Source organism: Plecotus auritus (genome assembly GCF_963455305.1).
Source record: "Plecotus auritus genome assembly, chromosome: 7".
Taxonomy (NCBI): domain Eukaryota; kingdom Metazoa; phylum Chordata; class Mammalia; order Chiroptera; family Vespertilionidae; genus Plecotus; species Plecotus auritus.
In genome coordinates, this window is record NC_137774.1 from 72,752,746 (window position 1) to 72,774,341 (window position 21,596).

Sequence of the window (21,596 nt, forward strand, 5' to 3'; positions counted from 1 at the left end):
TTTGAGTGCCTTCCGTATGCCAGGCCACATGCTGCACTTGGATCAGCACTTCCCACAATCCTAGAAGGAAATACCTTTGTCTTTGTTTTATAGATGAGGAAATAAGGCCTAGAAGAGAGCAAGTCACTCAGTCAGTAATGGGCTCATCTGGGTTGCAAACCTAAGGCTGCCTGCTCCTTCCAAAGACCTCAGAGGATGTAGGACCAAGGAATCCCCCACTTACAGAATGCTTGGGGGCTGAGAGAGGATGTGGTGGAGAGGAACAAGAGGTAGAAGTAAATCAGGAAAGATCTCCTTAGAAAAGTTCATCTGAATCCATCAGCTGTTGAATGGGTAAACATAATCCTACATAATAAAGAGGTAATATGCAAATTGACCCTCATGCCCTCACAAGATGGCTGCCTACAACCAGGCTGGCAGGGGGGTTAGTGAGGGATGACCAAACGACTGAACAAACAGGCTGCATGGGGCAACCAGGCCAGTGGGGGGGGGGGAGGCAGTTGGGGCAACCAGGCCAGCAGGGGGGGCAGTTAAGGGTGACCAGGCCAGTGGAGGGGGTGCAGTTGGGGGCGACCAGGCTGCAGGGGGGGTAGTTGGAGGTGATTAGGCTGGCAGGGGGGCAGTTGGGGGTGACCAGGCCAGTGGGGGGGGGCAGTTAGGAGCAACAGGCTGACAGGGAGGGGGCAGTTGGGGGTGACCTGGCCAGCAGAGGGGGGCAATTAGGGGCAATCAGGCCAGCACACAGAGGCAGTGAGGGGCAATCAGGCCGGCAGAGGGCGCAGTTAGGGGCAACCAGGCAGGCAGGCAGGCAGGCAGGTGAGCAATTAGGAGCCAGCAGTCCAGGATTGTGAGAGGGATGTCCGACTGTCGGTTTAGGCCCAATCCCTGGGATCAGGCCTAAACTGGCAGTCGGACATCCCCCAAGGGGTCCCAGATTGGAGAGGGTACAGGCAGGGCTGAGGAGACCCCTCCCTCCCCCCCCCCCCCCCCGCCGGTGCACGAATTTCGTGCACTGGGCCTCTAGTGTGTTATAATCACACAATGGAATATTATTCAGCCATATAAGGAGTGGGGTACTAATATATACTATGACATTGATGAACTTTGAAAGGAGCCAGTCACCAAAGACCATGTATTGCATGATTCCATTTATATGAAGTGTCCAAAATAGGCAAATCCATAGAGACAGAAAGTAGAGTAGTGGTTGCAGGGCAAGGGGTACTGGGGAGAGGGACAAGATAGTGGATGGTAGCTAAAGGATATGGGGTTTCCGTTTGGGGTGATGAAATATTATAAAATTATTGATGATAGTCGCACTTCTCTGAACATATTAAAAACCACTGAATTGTACACTTTGAATGGGTGAATTGTATGGTATGTTAATTATATCTCAGTAAAGCTTGTTCTTAACATGTCAAGTTAGAAAGAAGGAAGAGAGACCAGGAATGACAGAGGGAGCCCCTGCTTCCCAGCAGAAGGAAACAAATCAGGGACAAACAAGGTTGAAGGAGCACACAGGGATCTGCTTGATGGTGCAAAGAGGAAGGGTCCAGGAGGATCTGATATGATTGGGATTTCCCAACTGGGGGCTGAGGGATGAACTGGCAGGCAGAAAACAGAGACTGAGATTCACAGGCTGAACTAGCAGGAGAAGAAGGGAGAGACTTTCCCCCAAAGCTCCAATTGCATAACCAGCTGCCTACTGCCTCAGACCCCTGTGGACACCTCACACTGGGAGGGGGCGGGGGCAAGCAAAGGCCACAACCCTCACCTCACCCCAGCTCCTGCTCACTTACACACTCCTGTCTCTCTCCTGTGACTTAGCTTCCCACCAGCCCTCTCCTGAACCTTTAATTTCTTACCCCCTCCCTGCAGTGACCTCTCTGCAATAAACACAATCTCACAGTTAACCTTGACACTGCCCCATCTTTTCCATTCTCAGTCAAGCTGTTTGACCAAGTTGTCTATACTGACCCAACAGGCTTCCTCTTCTCCCATTCATAGTTTTTATTTTTACTCATGAAAATTTCAAACAAGGTGTAAAAAATAATACATAGATACTTGTGTCTACATTATTGAGGTAGACAATGTTAACATTTTGCCACATCAGATCTTTTAGTTATTTAAGAAATAACATGTTGTGCCGAAACCGGTTTGGCTCAGTGGATAGAGCATCAGCCTGCGGACTGAAGGGTCCCAGGTTCGATTCCGGTCTAGGGCATGTACCTTGGTTGCGGGCATGTCCCCAGTAGGGGGTGTGCAGGAGGCAGCTGATCGATGTTTCTCTCTCATCGATGTTTCTAACTCTCTATCCCTCCCCCTTCCTCTCTGTAAAAAATCAATAAAATATATTTAAAAAAAAGAAAAAAGAAAAGAAATAACATGTTGCGCTGGTCTAGTATTCCATTGATTAGAGCATCGACCTGACACAGCAGGTTGTGGGTTTGATCCTGGGTCAGGGCACATACAAGAAGCAACCAATGAATCCATAAATAAGTGGAACAACAAATTGATGTTTCTCTCTCTCTCCTTTCCCCACTCTCTCTCTAAAATCAATCAATAAATAAAAAATTTTAGAGAAAATACCTTAAAAAAGAAATAGCATGTCAAAGATAGAGCTGAAGCCACCATCACCCCCATTTCCTGCCTCCCTCCCCACAAAGTTGCCACTTTCCTGAAGTTGGTGTATATCATTACCAGATAAGATGTGAATTTTTGTTAAGTCAAACCGTATGAAACTGCCAACATTTGACCTTTTTGTGTGGTTTTTTTTTATTGATTTCAGAGAGGAAGGGAGAGGGAGAGAGAAATAGAAACATCAATGATGAGAATCATTGATTGGCTGCCTCCTGTACACCCCCTACTGGAGATTGAGCCCAAAATCAAACCGTGACCTCCTGGTTAATGCTCAGCCTCTGAGCCACACCAGCCAGGCAATACTTGACTACTTTTGATCTTGTCTAAAAATAACAACCATAGCCCTAATCGGTTTGGCTCAGTGGATAGAGCGTTGGCCTGTGGACTGAAAGGTCCCAGGTTCGATTCCGGTCAAGGGCATGTACCTTGGTTGCAGGCACATCCCCAGTGGGAGGTGTGCAGAAGGCAGCTGATCGATGTTTCTCTCTCATCGATGTTTCTAACTCTCTTTCCCTCTCCCTTCCTCTCTGTAAAAAATCAATAAAATATATTTTAAATAAATAAAAATAACAACCATTGCATGTGGATGTTGTATGGGCCCTGATTCCAACAAATTAAAATAATGAGACAATTAGAAATTGAAATATTGATTGGTATGGAATGATACTAAGAAATCATTGTTAATTTGATTAGGTGTGATAATGATATTATCATTATATATTTTTAAATAGTCCTTGTACTTTAGAGGCACAAGCTGAGGCATTTGTAAATGGGGAAGTGTGATACCTGGGAGGAGTAGATGGGGAAACATGAAACAAGATTGGCCAGGAGCCTGGCTGGTGTGGCTCGGTGGTTGAGTGTTGGACCTATGAACCAGGAGTTCCTGATTCAATTCCTGGTCAGGGCGCATGCCTGGTTTGCCGGCTTGGTCCCCAGTGGAGGATGTGTAGGAGGCAGCTCATCAATGATTCCCTCATCACTGATGTTTCTATCTCTCTCTGCCTCTCCCTTCCTCTCTGAAATCAATAAAAATATTTTTTTAAATGATTGGCCAGGAATTGATAATTATGAAAGCTGAGTGATGGGCACACGAGGATTCATTATATAAAAATACTTTGTGTATTATTTAACCTCCCATAATAAAAAGTTTCTAAACTATTGAAATATTGAGTCTTTCCATCCACAAACATGATATAGCTGTTTTTAAATTTACATTTTCTTCTATCTTGTAATAAAGTTTTATATACTTTTTCCCATAAGGTCCTGCACATCTTTGGCTGATCCAACAAATTTGCTAAAACTCTGTTTTTAATTCTCACAACACTAATAATTTTTCTCTAGAATCTCTTGGATTTTCTATGTTAGCCATCAGATCATGTGTTAAAAAATAAAAAAATGAAAATTTTATTTTGCCTGTCCAATTCTCATAATTTCTATTTCTTTGTCTTGTTATACACTGCTGGCTAGAACCTCCAGAATAACGTCGAATACAAATAGTAATGGATGCATCTACATCTTGTTACTGACTTGTATAAGAATGATGGTTTTTGTAGGTTTATTTGTTCATTCCACAAATATTCTTTGAGCACTATGATATGCCAGGCACCATATCATGCACTTAGGATACAATGGTGAACAAAGCAAAGGTCCCTACCCTCACAATCTTACATTCCAGTAGGCAGAGAGAGAACCTGAGTGTAATCAATGAGTAAATCTACAGAATAAGTGAGAAGGTGATTAATACTGTGCAGAAAAAAAAAATACAGTAAGTTAAGGAGGATTCAGAGTGTCAGTGTGGAGATGGGTGCAATTTTAAATAAGGTGATGGAATCAATCAAGCCTCGCTGAGAAAATAATATTGGGGCAATGACTTCTAGGTGGAAAGGAGTGTGTGAATTTCCTGGGAAGAACTCTCCCGGCACAGGGCTCAGTCAGTGCATGGCCCTGCAGCACTAATGTCCTTGGCTGTTTGAAGATGATAAAGGAGGCAAGTGAGGCTGGAGTGGCTGATCTCACATTTTTTAAATTTTATTTTTTAAAAATCTCATTTTCTATAGCATCCTGACTTCAACAATACTTAGGCCCTCTGAAGACCTTCAATCCATGAATACTGTCCCTTTCCATTGTTCCTCACCTCCTTAGACTCCCCTTTGCCTTTCTTTCCCAGCTTAAATTCCATGGTCAACTGTCTCAAACACTGCCCTGCACATATGCTCCCTTTTCCTGTCACATTATTGTTCTTGCTTGGCAAAACCACCACTGGAGGTAACTCTAGCTTCCTGCCCACTCTTCATTTGCACTCGAGAGTTGCACTTGGCTGGAAAAAAGCAAGTGACCACACTGACTGGTGTGGATTTAATTAATTATCACAATTTTGAATGGGTGCTTACTGTCACTGGGCAATCACACTGTCATTCCATAGTTGTTTTCTCTCCCACTTTCCTCCTCTCAAAACTCCAACACTTTCTTCCCCATCCTCACTCTTAGCTGATGAATTCTTACTACTTTGTTGAGAAAATTTAACCCATCACAATAAAATTTCCACATGCTCCCTGAGACACATTCGCTCACAAGCTTGCATTAGTGCCTGTATACTATCACCTTTCTTGCTGGTACTGGTACCTAAAGTCAATCCCTCCATCTCTGAACTCTCGAGATCTATCTTTCTTTTTGCCTGCTCAAGTTCATATCTCCAAGAACTCTCTCTGACCTGTCATCAATTTTCCCCTCTCGCCCTAGCTGGTTCAGTGGATAGTGTGTCCACCAGCGGATGAAGGGTCCCAGGTTCGATTATGGTCAAGGGCACATGCCAGGGTTTCAGGCTCTGTCCCCAGTGGGGGGCATGCAGGAGGCAGCCGATCAATGATTCTCTTTCATAATTGATGTTTCTATCTCTCCCTCACTCTGCCTTCCTCTCTGAAATCAATAAAAAATAAATAAATTTCTCCCTCTCTACTAGATCATTCCCTTCTGCATATAAAACTGCTCTAATTTGAAGGAGAAACCAAGATGGCGGCATAGGTAAATACCTAAACTGCTGCCTCGCACAACAATATCAAAACTACAACTAAAAGACAAAACAGACACCATCCAGAACCACAGGAAAGCTGGCTGAGTGGAAATTCTACAACTAGAAGGAAAGAGGAAAGCACATTGAGACTCAGAGGAGCTGCAAAAGGCTGAGGTACGGAGACGCGCACATGGAGAGGATGGGTGGCTGTGTGCACGGGCGGCTGAGTGCGCGGCTGGCTTTCTAAAGCGGGAGGGAAAGGAAGCTCCCGACTGCACTGAACTCCAGTCCCAGGCAAGACGCTGGGAAACCAGACTCATTCGGGGGGAATCTGGACTGTCAGGAAAAGAGAAAGCACAGTGAGACTCAGGAACTGCGGAAGGTAGAGGTCCGGAGGCGCGCGCGAGTAGAGAGGATTGACTGCTAAATGCACGGGAGGCTGAGTGCGCGGCTGGCTTTCTAAAGCGGGGAGACGGAAGCTCCCGACTGCGCTGAACTCCAGTTCCGAGCAAGTTTCTGGGAACCCCGACTCATTCGAGGAGACACTGGACTGTCTGGCAGTGGGTGAAACTCGAGGGCGGCTTTCTCTCAGGGGTTCTTACAGCGATTACTGAGGGACACTAAGATTCAGGGGCCTCATAGGGCACGGCTGACGGGAAACCAAAGTTGTCTGCTCCTCCCTGAAACTCCACCCTATCCAAGCTGAGCACAGAGGCTTTTGGAATTTTGCAAGTCTTGTCTCATAAGAGTGTCTCCAGCACAGAAGTTCTCCCAGCATAGACACAACTGATCCTCACAGACAACTGGCCTGGAGGTCAATTCCTCCCAGTGATCCCAACAACAATCAAGGCTTAATTACAAGGCTGAGCACACAGTCCACAAAGGGGTGCACCAAGAGTGTCCACCTCAGGTAACTGGGGAGGCTGAGCCACTGGGCCCTATAGGACACCTACCACACAAAACTACTCTACCAACTCAGGGAAGCAGCGAAAATGTGGAGACAAAGAAACAGATCACAAATGAAAGAAATGGAGGAAAGCAAACTACTGGATATAGAGTTCAAAACCATGGTTATAAGGTTTTTCAAGAATTTCCTAGAAAAGGCCGATAAATTTAGCGAGACCCTCAAGGATATGAAAAAGGACCAACTAGAAATTAAACATACACTGACTGAAATAAAAAATATTATACAGAGACCCAACAGCAGACTAGAGGACTGCAAGAATCATGTCAAAGAGTTGAAATACAAAGAAGCAAAAAACACTCAACCGGAAAAGCAAAAAGAAAAAAGAATCCAAAAATATGAAGATAGTGTAAGGAGCCTCTGGGACAACTTCAAGCACACCAACATCAGAATTATGGGGGTGCCAGAAGAAGAGAGAGAGCAAGATACTGAAAACCTATTGGAAGAAATAATGACTGAAAACTTCCCCCACCTGGTGAAAGAAATAGACTTACAAGTCCAGGAAGTGCAGAGAATCCCAAACAAAAGGAATCCAAAGAGGACCACACCAAGACACATCATAATTAAAATGCCAAGAGCAAAAGACAAAGAGAGAATGTTAAAAGCAGCAAGAGAAAAACAGTTAATTACCTACAAGGGAGTACCCATACGATTGTCAGCTGATTTCTCAACAGAAACTATGCAGGCCAGACGGGAGTGGCAAGAAATATTCAAAGTGATGAATAGCAAGAACCTACAACCAAGATTACTCTACCCAGCAAAGCTATCATTCAGAATTGAAGGGCAGATAAAGAGCTTCACAGATAAGAAAAAGCTAAAGGAGTTCATCACCGCCAAACCAGTATTATATGAAATGCTGAAAGGTATTCTTTAAGAAAAGGAAGAAGAAGTAAAAGGTAAAGATAAAAATTATGAACAACAAATACATGTCTATTAATGAGTGAATCTAAAAATCAAGTGAATAAAAAAATCTGATGAACAGAATAAACTGGTGAATATAATAGGATCAGGGGCATAGAAAGGGAGTGGACTGACAATTCTCGGGGGGAAAGGGGTGTAGGGGGTGCAGGAAGAGACTGGACAAAAATCGTACACCTATAGATGAGGACAGTGGGGGGGAGGTAAGGGCAGAGGGTGGGGTGGGAACCGGGTGGAGGGGAGCTATGGGGTGAAAAAAGAGGAGCAATTGTAATAATCTGAACAATAAAGATCTATTAAATTAAAAAAAAAAAACCTGCTCTAATTTCTCCCACTTCAAAAAAAAAAAAAAAAATCTTTTTTTTTGCCCCCATTTCCTGTTAGTTACCACCCAGATCTCAGCTCCATTTTTCTGAAAACTTCTTTTAAGAATTGTCCTGCCCAGCCAGCCAGTGTAGCTCAGTGGTTGAGCATTGACCTATGAACCAGCAAGTCACGGTTCAATTCACGTTCAGGGCACATGCCCTGCTTGCAGGCTTGGTCCCCAGTGGAGGGTTTGTAGGAGGCAGTTCATCAATGATTCTCTCATCATTGATGTTTCTATCTCTCTCTCTTCCTCTCTGAAATCAATAAAAATATATTTTTAAAAAATTGTCCGTACATGTAGTCTCCTATTTCTTTCCTCCAATTTTCTTTTTTCAAAATTCCATTTACCTATCCCCCTTCCTATGTGATTGTCATGTGTGTTTTTAAAAAATGTATTTTATTGATTTCAGAGAGGAAGGGAGAGGGAGAGAGAGATAGAAACATCAATGATGAGAGAGAACCATTGCCTTTTGCATGCACCCTACTGGGGATTGAGCCCACAACTTGGGCATGTGCCCTTGACCAGAATCGAATCCGGGACCCTTCAGTCCACAGGTCAAAGTTCTATCCACTGAACCAAACCAACTAGGGCTGTCATGTTTTTTATTCAACATGCATGAATAGACCTCACCTAACAATGTTATTGTTATTTAAATAGTCAATTGCTTTTATAGTGAATTATAGGAAGAAATAAGATATTTTATGTTTGCCCTTTTATTTACTTTTTTCAGCTTTTCATTTCTTCTTGTAGATCTAGGTTCCTACTGAAATCATTTTCTGTAAGACTGAAGGATATCCTTTAGCATTTCTTAACATTGCAGGTCTATTGGCAACAAATTCTCTCAGCTTTTGTTTTATTTTTTTTTCTGCCTCCATATGATTCTATTCTCTTTCTAGGATTCCATTTCTATGGATGTCCAATTGCTTGATATTGTTCCTGACGCTTTGTTCATTTTTCTCCAATCTTTTTTCTCTCCATTCTCCAGAGTTTACTGACTCTTCTGCCATATCCAATCTACTGGTAAGGCCATCCAGTGATTTTTGCTCACTTCAGTTATTTTATTTTTTCAGTTCTAAAACTTTCATTTAGTTTTCTTTTAGATTTTCAATTTCTCTGCTAAAATTCGCTATTGGTTCACTCTTAAAGTCCAAATTTTCTTTTAATTAATTGAACTAACTTTTCTTTTAAAATATATGCATAATAGCTGCTTTACAATATTTGTCTGCTAAGTTCAATATCTGGGCCATCTTTTGTTCAGTTCCTATTGACTGCTTCTTTTCTTGACTTTGGATCATGCTTTCTTTTTTTGTGATTTTTGATTGAAGAATAGTGATTTTTGATTGAAGAATAGATATTGTTATTAACACATTGAAGAGATAATGGATTCTGCTACGGTATTTTGTTCTGAAAAGTATTGATTCTTATTCTAACAGACAGTTCTACTACTGGCTGATCATTTTGCATTTCAAAGGCTTGTTTTCTCTAGGAACTCAGGGTTTTCTCTAGCCCCTCTGACTTGGCAGGATTCAAACTCTGCCTCTGCTGTGGATCTTTTTGTGGTTTAGTGTTGGTCTTTGTTAGAATGAGTCTAGAATATGATCTTATTCTAGAAAACAGTTTGGCAAACTACAACCTGTAGGCTGAATTCTTCCATCTTCACCTGTTTTTTGTAAATTAAGTTTTATTAGAACACAATCATATCCATTCATTATGCAATCTCTTTTTTGTTTCTTCTCCAATCTTTATTTATTTATTTTTATTGTTTGAAGTATTACAAATAGTAGTGTATATGTCTCCTTTTTTTTTTCCCCATTGACCTCCCCCCCGGCCTCCCCTACCCCCCAGTACATGCCTTTACCTGCCCCCCCCCCCGCAGTGTCTTGTATCCATTGGTTATGCTTATATGCATGCGTACAAGTCCTTCCGTTGATCTCTTACAGCCCCCCCTCTCCAACCTCCCCTGCCTTCCCGCTGTAGTTTGACAGTCTGTTCAATGCTTCTTTGCCTCTGTACCTATTTTTTCCCCATTTCTTTCCTTTAAAAAATCTTGCCTCTGCAGACTAGAAATAAACATATAATAACAAAAAATGTTTGAGTCCCAATTTCAATGTCCAACAGTTCTGAGTCCCCGTTTCAATGTCAAACAGTTCCTTATGTGTACATGTCAGCAATGATATCTGGATGGTGGGCACATGGTGGCAATGCAGGTCCGACCCTCTCTGATTTGGTCCTAGGCAAGCTGCTGCAACGCACAGCTGCTGACTGCTAGCGTGGCAAGGCAGCATCAGCGTCTTCCATCTCTGGACTGTTTCTCCTCTTGTCTTTGTGGTTGGAGCAGACCTGTCAATTCCTCTCTGTTGCAGGAGCCCACAGGGTCTTGGAGTTGTTTTCTGAAAATATACAAACATATTCTCGACCAAAAGTTAATAAAGGAATCTTTCCTATATAATTGATTTGGGATCCTTTTTATTTTTGCCCAAACGATTTTCCTTTGTCTTATTTAGACATCATGTGTGTTTTTCATGGGTGTCTTGCTTTATCGGGGGAATCTCTGCCCTTCCCGGCTGCAAACTGTCTCACCAGCTGCACCTCCTTCACCAATTCAGGCTGGATTCCACTCATTTAAGCTGCTCTCTCTATTTGCTCCGGGATAAGGCTCAGGACACGTCCGTCTAATCCGCCGCCATTTTGTCTCCCCTCCATTATGCAATCTCTATGGCTGCTTTCACACCACACCTGCAGAGCTGAAGACTTGGGGCAGAGATCAGATAACCCACAATGCTTAAAATGTTTATTGTCTCCCCCTTTCAGAAGAACTTTGATGACACCTGCTCTACGGCAAGGTTCTTACTGCTAAGGTCTATGTCTGAGAGGGATACCAGGAGTCTTGATGAGATGTTGATGTAGTCTCTCTACTCAAGCAGGACCAGAACCCCAATACTGCCAGCACTGCTCTTCTTCCAGCGTTGCTTGACCCTCCTGTTAAGCCTGGGGGTAGTTGCACCCTGCACATGTACAGCCCGGCTCCCAATCATGGACTCATTGGAAACTACCCCCTCCCCAAGACTAATGAGGCCCCCTCTCTCTCCAGAGCTTCCTCCTCTCCGATTTCAGCCTCACTCCAGAGATTTCAGCTACTTTAGATCTGCTGAGCCCTAATTTCTGCTTCCTCATTTTAGAGTGGCCACTATGCGTTTTAAGAATTCAGCTCTTTGCCAAAACCGGTTTGGCTCAGTGGATAGAGCGTCAGCCTGCGGACTGAAGGGTCCCAGGTTCGATTCCGGTCAAGGGCATGTAACTTGGTTGCGGGCACATCCCCAGTAGGAGGTGTGCAAGAGGCAGCTGATCGATGTTTCTCTCTCATCGATGTTTCTAACTCTCTATCCCTCTTCCTTCCTCTCTGTAAAAAATCAATAAAATATATTTAAAAAAAAAAAAAGAATTCAGCTCTTTGATTGGATTGAGAAATGGTCCTGAGGCAGAGAGCCTGGCAACTGTGGGGCTCACTCATGAATTTCCCTTCTCTTAGGGAACATGGTCTTGCATTGCCTGATGTACAATACCTAAAAACAGTTGCCTCATATATTTCTCTAGTTTTATAGTCAGTTATGTTTGTGGAGCTAGTCAATACACACTTATTTAGTCATGCAGGAAGCCAAAGTTCCACACTTTTTCTTAAACCCATTCCAGATAGGCTTTCACACTCACTGTTCCACTGAAAACTACCTTTATCAAGGACATCAATGACCTCAAAGTTGCTAAATGCAATAGTTAATCCTCAGTTCTTACCTTTCTTGGTCTAATCATCAGACACATCCAATGACTCCCTCTTTCTTTATCCACTCTCTTTACTTAGTCCTTAGGACACCACACTCTTACTTTTCTTCCTAGCTTTACTGTTCTCTCCTTCTCAGTCTCCTTGGCTGGTTCCTCCTCTTCTTAGTTCTTGATGGAATTTACAGGGCTTAGTCTTTTCCTTGGATATCTTCTCTATCTTTACTTATTCTTGGTAGTTTTATCTGATCTCATGGCTTTAAATACCATCTAAATGCCCATGACTTCTAAATTATATCTTTATCTCCGACTTCTCCCCTGAACTCCAGATAGAGATAAAATAGATACCTCAAAATCAACGAAGTCCAAAACTAACCTCTTGATATTCCCTCTACAATACCTGTTTCACGCAATGTCTTTTCACTCTTGGTTGATTGCAACTCAGTTTTTCCAGTTACTTATGCAAAAAAAAGAAAAAGTAGAGTCATTCTTGATCTTCTGTTTCTCTCACCCAACATCCAACTCATTTAAAAAATCCTCTAGGCTCTACCAAAGAAACGTATCCAAAATTTAACCTCTCTCCATCATTTTGCTGCTACCTCTCTAGTTCAAGTAACTACCATCTCTTGCCTAGATTATTGCAATACTCTCTTAACTGGCCTTCTTGCTACTGCCTTGCCCTTCTACCGTCTAATCACAATGTTTACAATGACTTTTTGAAAACATAAATCAGACCATGACTCCTCTCTCAAAACTATCCATGGCTCTCCCATTTTTACAGTCATTGTTTATTTTAAAAATATTTATTGTGAGCCTTCTGTGGGTCAGGCACTGTTCTAGAAACTTATAATACATCAGTGAACAAAACAGTAAAAAATCCTATCCTTATGGAGAGATTCTACTATAGGGTGACAGCTAATAAACAATAAACATAACAAATGAATTTTATACTGTGTTAGAAAAGAATAAGTGGCTACTGTGGAAAGATATAGAGCATGGTAAAAACAAGATTGGGAATGTGAGGTGAGGGGAATTTTTAAATAAGATTGTCATTGAAAAAGTGATATTTGAGCAGAGACTAGGAGGAGGTCGGCTGTGAGGGCTCCTGGAGGAATAGACCTCCAGGCAGAGGAAACAAATGAACAAAGGGCAAAGGCAACAGCAGACCAGACATGTTCTAGAAACAGCAAGGAGACAAATGACTGGGAAGGACTGAGTGAGTGAGAGAGAGTGAGTGATAGAAGATGAGGTCAGAGACATAATGGTGGACCTTGTGCAGTGTCTTGTAGGGCATTTTAAGGACTTGGGCTTCTACTCTGAGTGAGAGGGGAGCCACTGGAAAATTCCAAAGCTGAGGAATGATGTAATCTAAATTAACTTTTAAAAGGATCCCTTTAGTTGCAAATCATGTAGATAAGTGACTTGTATCTGGAATATATAAAGAACTATTACAGCTCCATATTAAAAGATAAATAACCCAATTTTTAAATGGGTGAAGATTTAAATAGACAGTTCTTCAAAGAGCATATACAAATGGTCAATAAGCACATGAAAAGATGCTCAGTATCATTAGCCATCAGGGAAATACAAATCAAACTACAGTGAAATACCACTCCACACCCACCAGGATGGCTATAATCAAAATGACAGAACATACAAGTGTTGGCAAGATGTGCAGAAATTCTAAATGTAAAATCATGCAGCCACTTTGGAACAGTCTGGCAATTCTTCAAAAGATTAAACATAGCATTACCATTTGACCCACCAATTTCACTTCTAAGTATATCTCCAACAGAAATGAAAACATTTGTCCATGCAAAAACTTGTACAAGAATATTCATAGTAGCATTATCCCAAATAATGGCCAAAATGTTCACGAACTGAGAGTAGATAAACAAAAACATGGTATATTCATACAATGTAATATTATTCAGCAATAAAAGGAATGAAACACAGATTCATGCTACAGTATGGATTAACCTTGAAAATAATGGGTAAAGCCAAAGAAGCCAGTCACATAGGGCCACGTGTTGTATGATTTTATTTATACGATATGTTCTATCTCTATAGATAAATCTATAGTGATAGAAAGTGTACTTACTTAGGGTTGTGGGGGGATGGAGGATTGGGAATTGGTGTTTATTAACTTAGGGGTGTGTGATTTCTTTTTGGATAATGAAAATGTTCTAAAATTGATTGTGAAGAAATTCTTACCATTTGCAACAGCATGGATGGAACTGGAGAGCATTATGCTAAGTGAAATAAGCCAGTCAGAGAAAGATAAATATCACAAGATCTCACTCATTTATGGAATATAATGAACAACATAAACTGATGAACAAAAAGATCCAGAGACAGAGAAGCATCTTTCAGACTGTCAAACCTCAGAGGGAAGGTAGGGGAGGGTGGGGGTAAGGGGGAGAGATCAACCAAAGGACTTGTATGCATGCATATAAGCCTAACCAATGGACACAGACAACAGGGGGGTGAGGGCATGAGTGGGGGGGAGGTTTGGGGGGGGGGTAATGGGAGGATAAGGGCACACATGTAATACCTTAATCAATAAAGAAATTTAAAAAAATAAAATTGTGACAATAGATGCACAGCTCTGTAAATAGCCTAAAGGCCATTGAATTGTATGAGTTAAATGGGTGAATTGTATTATAAGGGGCTTATATCTCAATAAAGATGTTTAAAAATAAAGGATACCTTTGCATGCTTCATTGACAGTATTTTGGGGCAGGAATGGGGTAGAGGTAGGCAAAGCTGGAAGCAAGAGTTCTAGGGACGAGATAGCACATTAAGCCAGGTGGTAGTGGCTTGGACTAGTGCTAACAGTGGAGATGGTTTAAGGAAGTGACCCTTCTCATCTTCGTTTACTGAGAGTTAGCAAAAAGAATGTTGCCATTTATCAAAGAGTTTTTCAGCAGTTAAGATGAATCTATATATTTTCTCCTTTAATCTGTTAATGCTCTGAAGTAACACTAATAAGTTTTCTAATGGTAAACCTCCATTCTATTCCTGGAATAAACTTTCCATGATCATAATTTGATTGTGAGTTTCTTTATATGTTTTCCTGTGATCATTTTTAATATTTTGCTGCATTTGGTTTGTTAATGTTTACTTAGGATTTTTACATCTAGTTTCATAAATGAGATTGGCTTGTAATATCCTTATTCCTATTGTCTGTGTATCAGAATTGGGTGAATTGCTTTCCTTAATTAATTTTTTTTATTTTCTGGAATAGTTTGTATAGGAGTGAATATAATTATTCATTCCTTCAACTCATCTATAACATAAACTGTGTGTGTGGTTGTATTTGATTTTTCTCCTCTCATGGACAGAATTTTAACTACTGAATTAAATATTTTATGGTTATAACTTAATACATGTATTGTCATTTTTCAAAATGCCTATTTTATCTGTTTTTAGAAGTAGTGGTAAAGAGTTGTTCACAGAAATTTATTTTTAAAACATCTGCTATATCTGTAGCTATCTTTGTATTTGTATTGTCTCTATCTTTTTGTGTCTATTAGTCTCGCCAGAGTTTTGTCTATTTTTTAAAATATAAAACTAACTTTTGTTTCTTTGATCCACTTTATTGGTTCTTTGGTTTCTATTTCATCAAATCCTGCTCCATGTTAATAGCTATTCCAAATGTAAATGACCTGAACACCCCAATTAAAAGGAAGAAATTGACATATTGGTGAAAAAGCATGATACAATTACACACTTTTTATAAGAAAATTTAATTTATAATTTATTTTCTTTAAATTTTTATTGCTTTTTAGAGAGAGAGGAAGGAAGAGGGAGAAAGAGAAACATCTGTGAGAGCGAAACATCAATCAGCTGCCTTCTGCATGCCCCCTACCAGGGATCAAGCCTGCAACCCAGGCATGTATCCTGACTAGGAATTGAACCAGCAACCTTTTGGTCCATAGGACAATGCCCAACCAACTGAACCACACCAGCTAGGGCTTATTTCTAATTACATATTAGTTATAAAGACACAGATAATTAAAAATAAAAGACAAAGATCATGCAAACACTAATCAAAAGGAAGCTAGAGTAACTATATTAATATGAGACAAGGTAGGTTTCAGAAGCAGGAATATTAAAAGAGATAAAGAGGAACATTTTATTCTTATATTAAAGAGGTCAATTAAAAGTACATAATAAAATTAAAAGTATATATACCTAATAGCGGAGCTTTAAAACATATGAAGCAAAAGCAGATAGAATGGAAAAGAAAAAAGAAAAATCCACAGGTAGACTTGGAGATTTCAACATTCCTTTCTCAGTCACTGGTAGAACAAGTAGACAGAGATTCAATATGGATATAGACTTGAATAGCATGGGCAATCAATTTGACTAAATATGCATTTATAGAGCCTTACACCTAACAACTATAGAATACACATTGTTTTAAAACACCCACCAAGATATGGTTATCAAGATAGGTCATATTCTGGGTCACAAAACTAGTTTGACTAAATATCAGAGGATTTAAATCATAAAATATGTCTCCTGACCATAATGAAAACTGAAAATTAAAAAAAGAAAGCTATCTGGAGAATAATCAAATACTTGGAACAACCAATTGTTCAAAGAAGAAACAATAGGGATATTAGAAAATATTTTGCACTAAGTGAAAATAAAACTGTGTGAGATGTACCTAAACCAGTGCTCAGGAGATTTTTAGTATTTAAGTACTTGTATTTAAAAAAGAAAAGAAAAAGATCTCAAATTAATTATCTAAAATTCTATGCTTAGTAGTTAGAAACAAAAGAGCAAATTAATACCAAAGTAAACAGAAAAAGGAAATAAAATAAAGACAGAAGGAAATAGAAAAACAAGAGTGGAAATCAGTGAAAGAAAACAGAAAATCAACAGAGAAAATCAATGACATCAAAAGCTGGTTCTTTAAAACTATCTATAAAATTAATACATTTTTAGAAAAAAAGAGAAAAATTTCCAATGTCAGGAATTAAAGAGGAGAAAGTATACCTGTTCTGGTGGGAGGGGTAATAAGGGAATCCTATATAATAAAACCCTAATATGCAAATCAACCAAATGGCAGAATGACTGGTCACTATGACATGCACTGACAACCAGGGGGGAAGATGCTCAATGCAGGACCTTCCCCCTGGTGGTCAGTGTGCTCCCACAGGGGGAGTTCTGCTCAGCCAGAAGCCGGACTCAAGGCTGGTGAGTGCAGCAGCGGTGGTGGGAGCCTCTCCTACCTCTGTGGCAGTGCTAAGGACACCTTGAAGGATGTCCGCCTGCCGGCTTAGGCCCGCTTGGCAGGTGGACATCCCTTGAGGGGTCCCGGACTGCAAGAGGGCACAGGCCAGGCTGAGGGATGCCCCCCTCCAGTGCACGAATGTTTGCACCAGGCCTCTAGTATTATGAATAACTTTATGCCAACAAATCCAAAAACTTAGATGAAATGGATGAATTTCTTGACACAAACAATCACATTATCTTTTTTTAAAAAATAAATTTTTATTGATTTCAGAGAGGAAGGGAGAGATAGAAACATCAATGAGAGAGAATCATTGATCAACTGCCCCCTGCACACCCCCTACTGAGGACCAAGCCCACAGCCTGGGTATGTGCCCTTGCCCGGAATCAAACCTGGGACCCTACAGTCTGCAGGCTGATGCCAAATCAGCTAGGGCCTACCACAATATCTTGATTTCAGACTTCTAGCCTACAGAACTACAAGAAAATACATTTCTATTGTTTCTAAAGTCACCCAGTTTGTGGTAATTTGTTATGGTAACTTCAGGACATAATACACTGACTAAAAAACAAAAACCAAAAAAACTCCCATAGCTCGGCCAGTGTGTCTCAATGGTTGAGTGTTGACCCATGAACCAGTAGGTCACAGTTTGATACCCAGTCAGATAACATGCTGGGTTGCGGGCTTGATCCCTAGTGGGGGGCATGCAGCTGGCAGCTAGCTGATAGATGATTCTTTCTCAGCATTGATATTTCTCTCTCTCTCTACCACTCCCTTTCTCTCTCTGAAATCAATAAAAACATATATATATATATATATATATATATATATATATATATATATATATATATAACAAACACAGAAACCTATAATCATCTCTTCTGATGCAAACCCTCCAAATTTGACAAAATTCAAAACCTATTCATGATTAAAAAAACACACACAAAACCCTCAGAAATAGAAATAGAAAGGAACTTCTTAATCCTGATAAGACACATCTACATAAAACCTACAGTTAAGATCACATTTAGTGGAGAAAGACAATTATTTCCCCTAAGATTAGAAACAAGGCAAAGATTTCCAATTTCACACATCTTATTTAACATTGTAATGGCAGGCCTAGCCAGTGCAACAAAATATGGGCAGGAAATAAAATGAATACAGACAGTAAAGGGAGATGTAAAAGTATCTTTTTGTTGTTGTTGAGTTTTAGAGAGAGAGAGGAGATGGAAGAGAGAGAGAGAAAGAGAGAGAGACATTCATTTACTGCTCCACTTATTTATTGTTCATTGGTTAGTTCTTTTTTTAAAAAATATATTTTATTGATTTTTTTACAGAGAAGAAGGGAGAGGGATAGAGAATCAGAAACATCGATAAGAGAGAAACATCGAGCCAAAACCGGTTTGGCTCAGTGGATAGAGCGTCGGCCTGCGGACTGGGGGGGTCCCGGGTTCGATTCCAGTCAAGGGCATGTACATTGGTTGCGGGCACATCCCCAGTGGGAGGTGTGCAGGAGGCAGCTGATCGATGTTTCTCTCTCATCGATGTTTCTAGCTCTCTATCCCTCTCCCTTCCTCTCTGTAAAATATCAATAAAATATATTTTTAAAAAAAGAGAGAGAGAGAGAGAGAGAGAGAAACATCGATCAGCTGCCTCCTGCACGCCCCCTACTGGGGATGTGCCCACAACCAAGGTACATGCCCTTGACCGGAATTGAATCTGGGATCCTTCAGGCTGAAGGCTGATGCTCTATCCACTGAGCCAAACCGGTTAGGGCCATTGGTTGCTTCTTGTAGTGCCCTGACCAGGGATCAAACCCACAACCTTGGCATTTCAGGATGACGCTCTAACCAACTGAGCTCCCTGGCCAGAGCTAAAGTAAAAGTATCTTTATTCACAGGTGACATAATTGCCTCTGTATAAAATCCTAAGGAATCTAAAAATATATATTCTAGAGTTAATATGTGAGTGTTGGAAGCCGCCCATTGCCTTCACTAGCAGAGAGGTGTGGATAAGGAACCTGGAAGGCTGGTTAACCTCGAAGCTCTGAAAGGTCAGAGCCAACCACCCACTGTTTAGTTGAGACAATGGTATCTAAAGCAACTTCCACCTTTTAGTTTTATGTAAATCTTTGCTGATTGGCTATTATTGGAATTGCCTGCCTAAGGGCTATGGGTGTATCCCACAATCTGAATAAAAGGGATGGCTAGGCTACGGCAAAGCGGAGTCCTTCCCCTTGAGTTGGGCTCCCGCCTGGCCTCCAATATTTCCAAATTAATATTTTCTAGTCTCTTTTATTTGTGTGCGGCCTCCTCCAGAGCCCGAACCCTGAACCTGAAACCCTGAACCACGCGGGACTTGGTGGGGGGACACTCGCAACTGGTGCCCAACATGAGGCACTCGCATGTGAGTATTTCTATACACTAGTAACAAAAAATTGGAAATTTACACTAATGAACAATAACATCTAAAGTAGCATAAAATTTGAAATAGTTATAAATTTAACAAAAGATGAACAAGACCTGTACCCTATAAATGGCAAGATATTTCTGAAAAATGGAAGACCAAATAAGTGAAGAGGTTTACTGTGTGTGGTCTGAGTGTGTCTCTCTCAAAGTCTATGTTGAAATCCTAATGCTCAATGTAATGGTATTAGAAGGTGGGGACAGGTGGAGGGCACTTCCTCTGTGTGGGAATACAGTGGAAGTATATGACCTGGGAAAAGGCCCTTGCCTGACCATGCTGGCACCCTGATCTTTAACTTCCAGTCTCCAGAACTGAGAAATAAATTAGTGTTGTTTGTAAGCCACTCAGTCAGTGGTATTTTATTATAGCAACCTGAAGAAACTAGGACAGATACCATATTCAAGAATTGGAAGACTCAATATTTACATAGAAATTTCTCCAAAATTGATCTATGGATCAGTGCAATCCCAATCAAAATCCCATCAGGCTTCTTTTTTTTTTATGTTAGATTTTTTATTGATTTTTACAGAGAGAAGTAGGGAGAGGGAGGGAGAGATAGAAACATCGATGAGAGCCTAAACACCAAATGGCTGCCTCCTGCACACCCCCACCAGTGATAGAGCACACAACCCGGGCATGTGCCCTGACCAGGGATTGAACCAGCAACCTCTTGGTGCAAGGATCGATGCTGAACCACTGAGCCACACCAGCTGGGCCCATCAGGCCTTTTAGAAAGAAACTCATTGCCAAAACCGGTTTGGCTCAGTGGATAGAGCATCGGCCTGTGGACTGAAAGGTCCCAGGTTCGATTCCGGTCAAGGGCACGTGACTTGGTTGCGGGCACATCCCCAGTGGGGGGTGTGCAGGAGGCAGCTGATCGATGTTTCTCTCTCATCGATGTTTCTGACTCTCTATCCCTCTCCCTTCCTCTCTGTGAAATATCAATAAAAATATATATATATAAAAAAAAAAGAAAGAAAGAAACTCATAAGCTGATTTTAAAAATGGCTGGGTGGCTCAGTGGTTGAGCATTGATCTATGAACCAGGAGGTCACGATTCAATTCCTGGTCAGGGCACATGCCCAGGTTGTGAGCTCGATCCCCAGTGTGGGGTATGCAGGCAGCAGCTGATCAATGATTCTCTCTCATCATTGATGTTTCTATCTCTTTCCTTTCTGAAATAAATAAAAATATATTTTAAAAAATGAAATAAAATTTAAAATGTGTGGAAAAGTCAGGGACCTAGAAACACCCAAAAGGTCATTGTGGCTACTGTAGAAGAGACTAAAGGGACAAGACCAGAAGTAGGAAGGCCAGTTTATTGCTTGAAAATCCAGGCTAGTGACTGTGGCAACAGTGGAAATGAAGATGGAGAAAAATGGGTAGTTGTTTTTTTTAAATTTATTGTCTAAAGATTTACCTATGTCTCCTTTTTCCCCGATTGACGCCCCCTGAAAAATGGGTAGTTTTGAAAGAGATTAAGGAAATAAAGACCCAGAGGTTTTGGAGATGAAGTGTTGAAGTGAGGGAATCAAGAATGACTCCCAGATTTCTGATATGGGAAACTGGGTAACTGGTGAGGGTATTCATTGTGATAGGGGATGCAAGAAAACGAATTTTGAGAGGAGAACTGATAATATTTAGTGTAGGACATGATGAGTCAAAAGATCCTTTGACATAAGCAAAAGGACATTCCAGCAGGCAGCTGATTTATAGGAATTGTTCTGGATTGGAGGTGCACTTTTAGGAGTTATCAGCAAAGAGATGGCAACTGAAAACAGAAGTGGCTGAAATATCCTAAGCCAGTGGTCGGCAAACTCATTAGTCAACAGAGCGGCAAACCATGGCTCGTGAGCCGCATGCGGAGTAAGAACAGGGGATCTAAGGTCAACCCACTGAAGTCCTCTAGGCATGTGGAGAATGAGCTGGATGGGGATAAGACAGGGGTGGGCAAACTTTTTGACTCGAGGGCCACATGGGTTCTTAAACTGGACTGGAGGGCCAGAACAAAAGCATGGATGGAGTGTTTGTGTGAACTAATATAAATTCAAAGTAAAGGAGCGGAGGGGAGAGCAAGAGAACCCTCCGCTCTTTCGGCTCTGTGGGCCGGATAGAACAGCCGGCCCGTGGGCCGTAGTTTGCCCACGGCTGGGATAAAAGTACTAGGAAAAACTGGTTTGGAAGTTACTGCTTTAGTTTTGTTGCTGCTATGGTG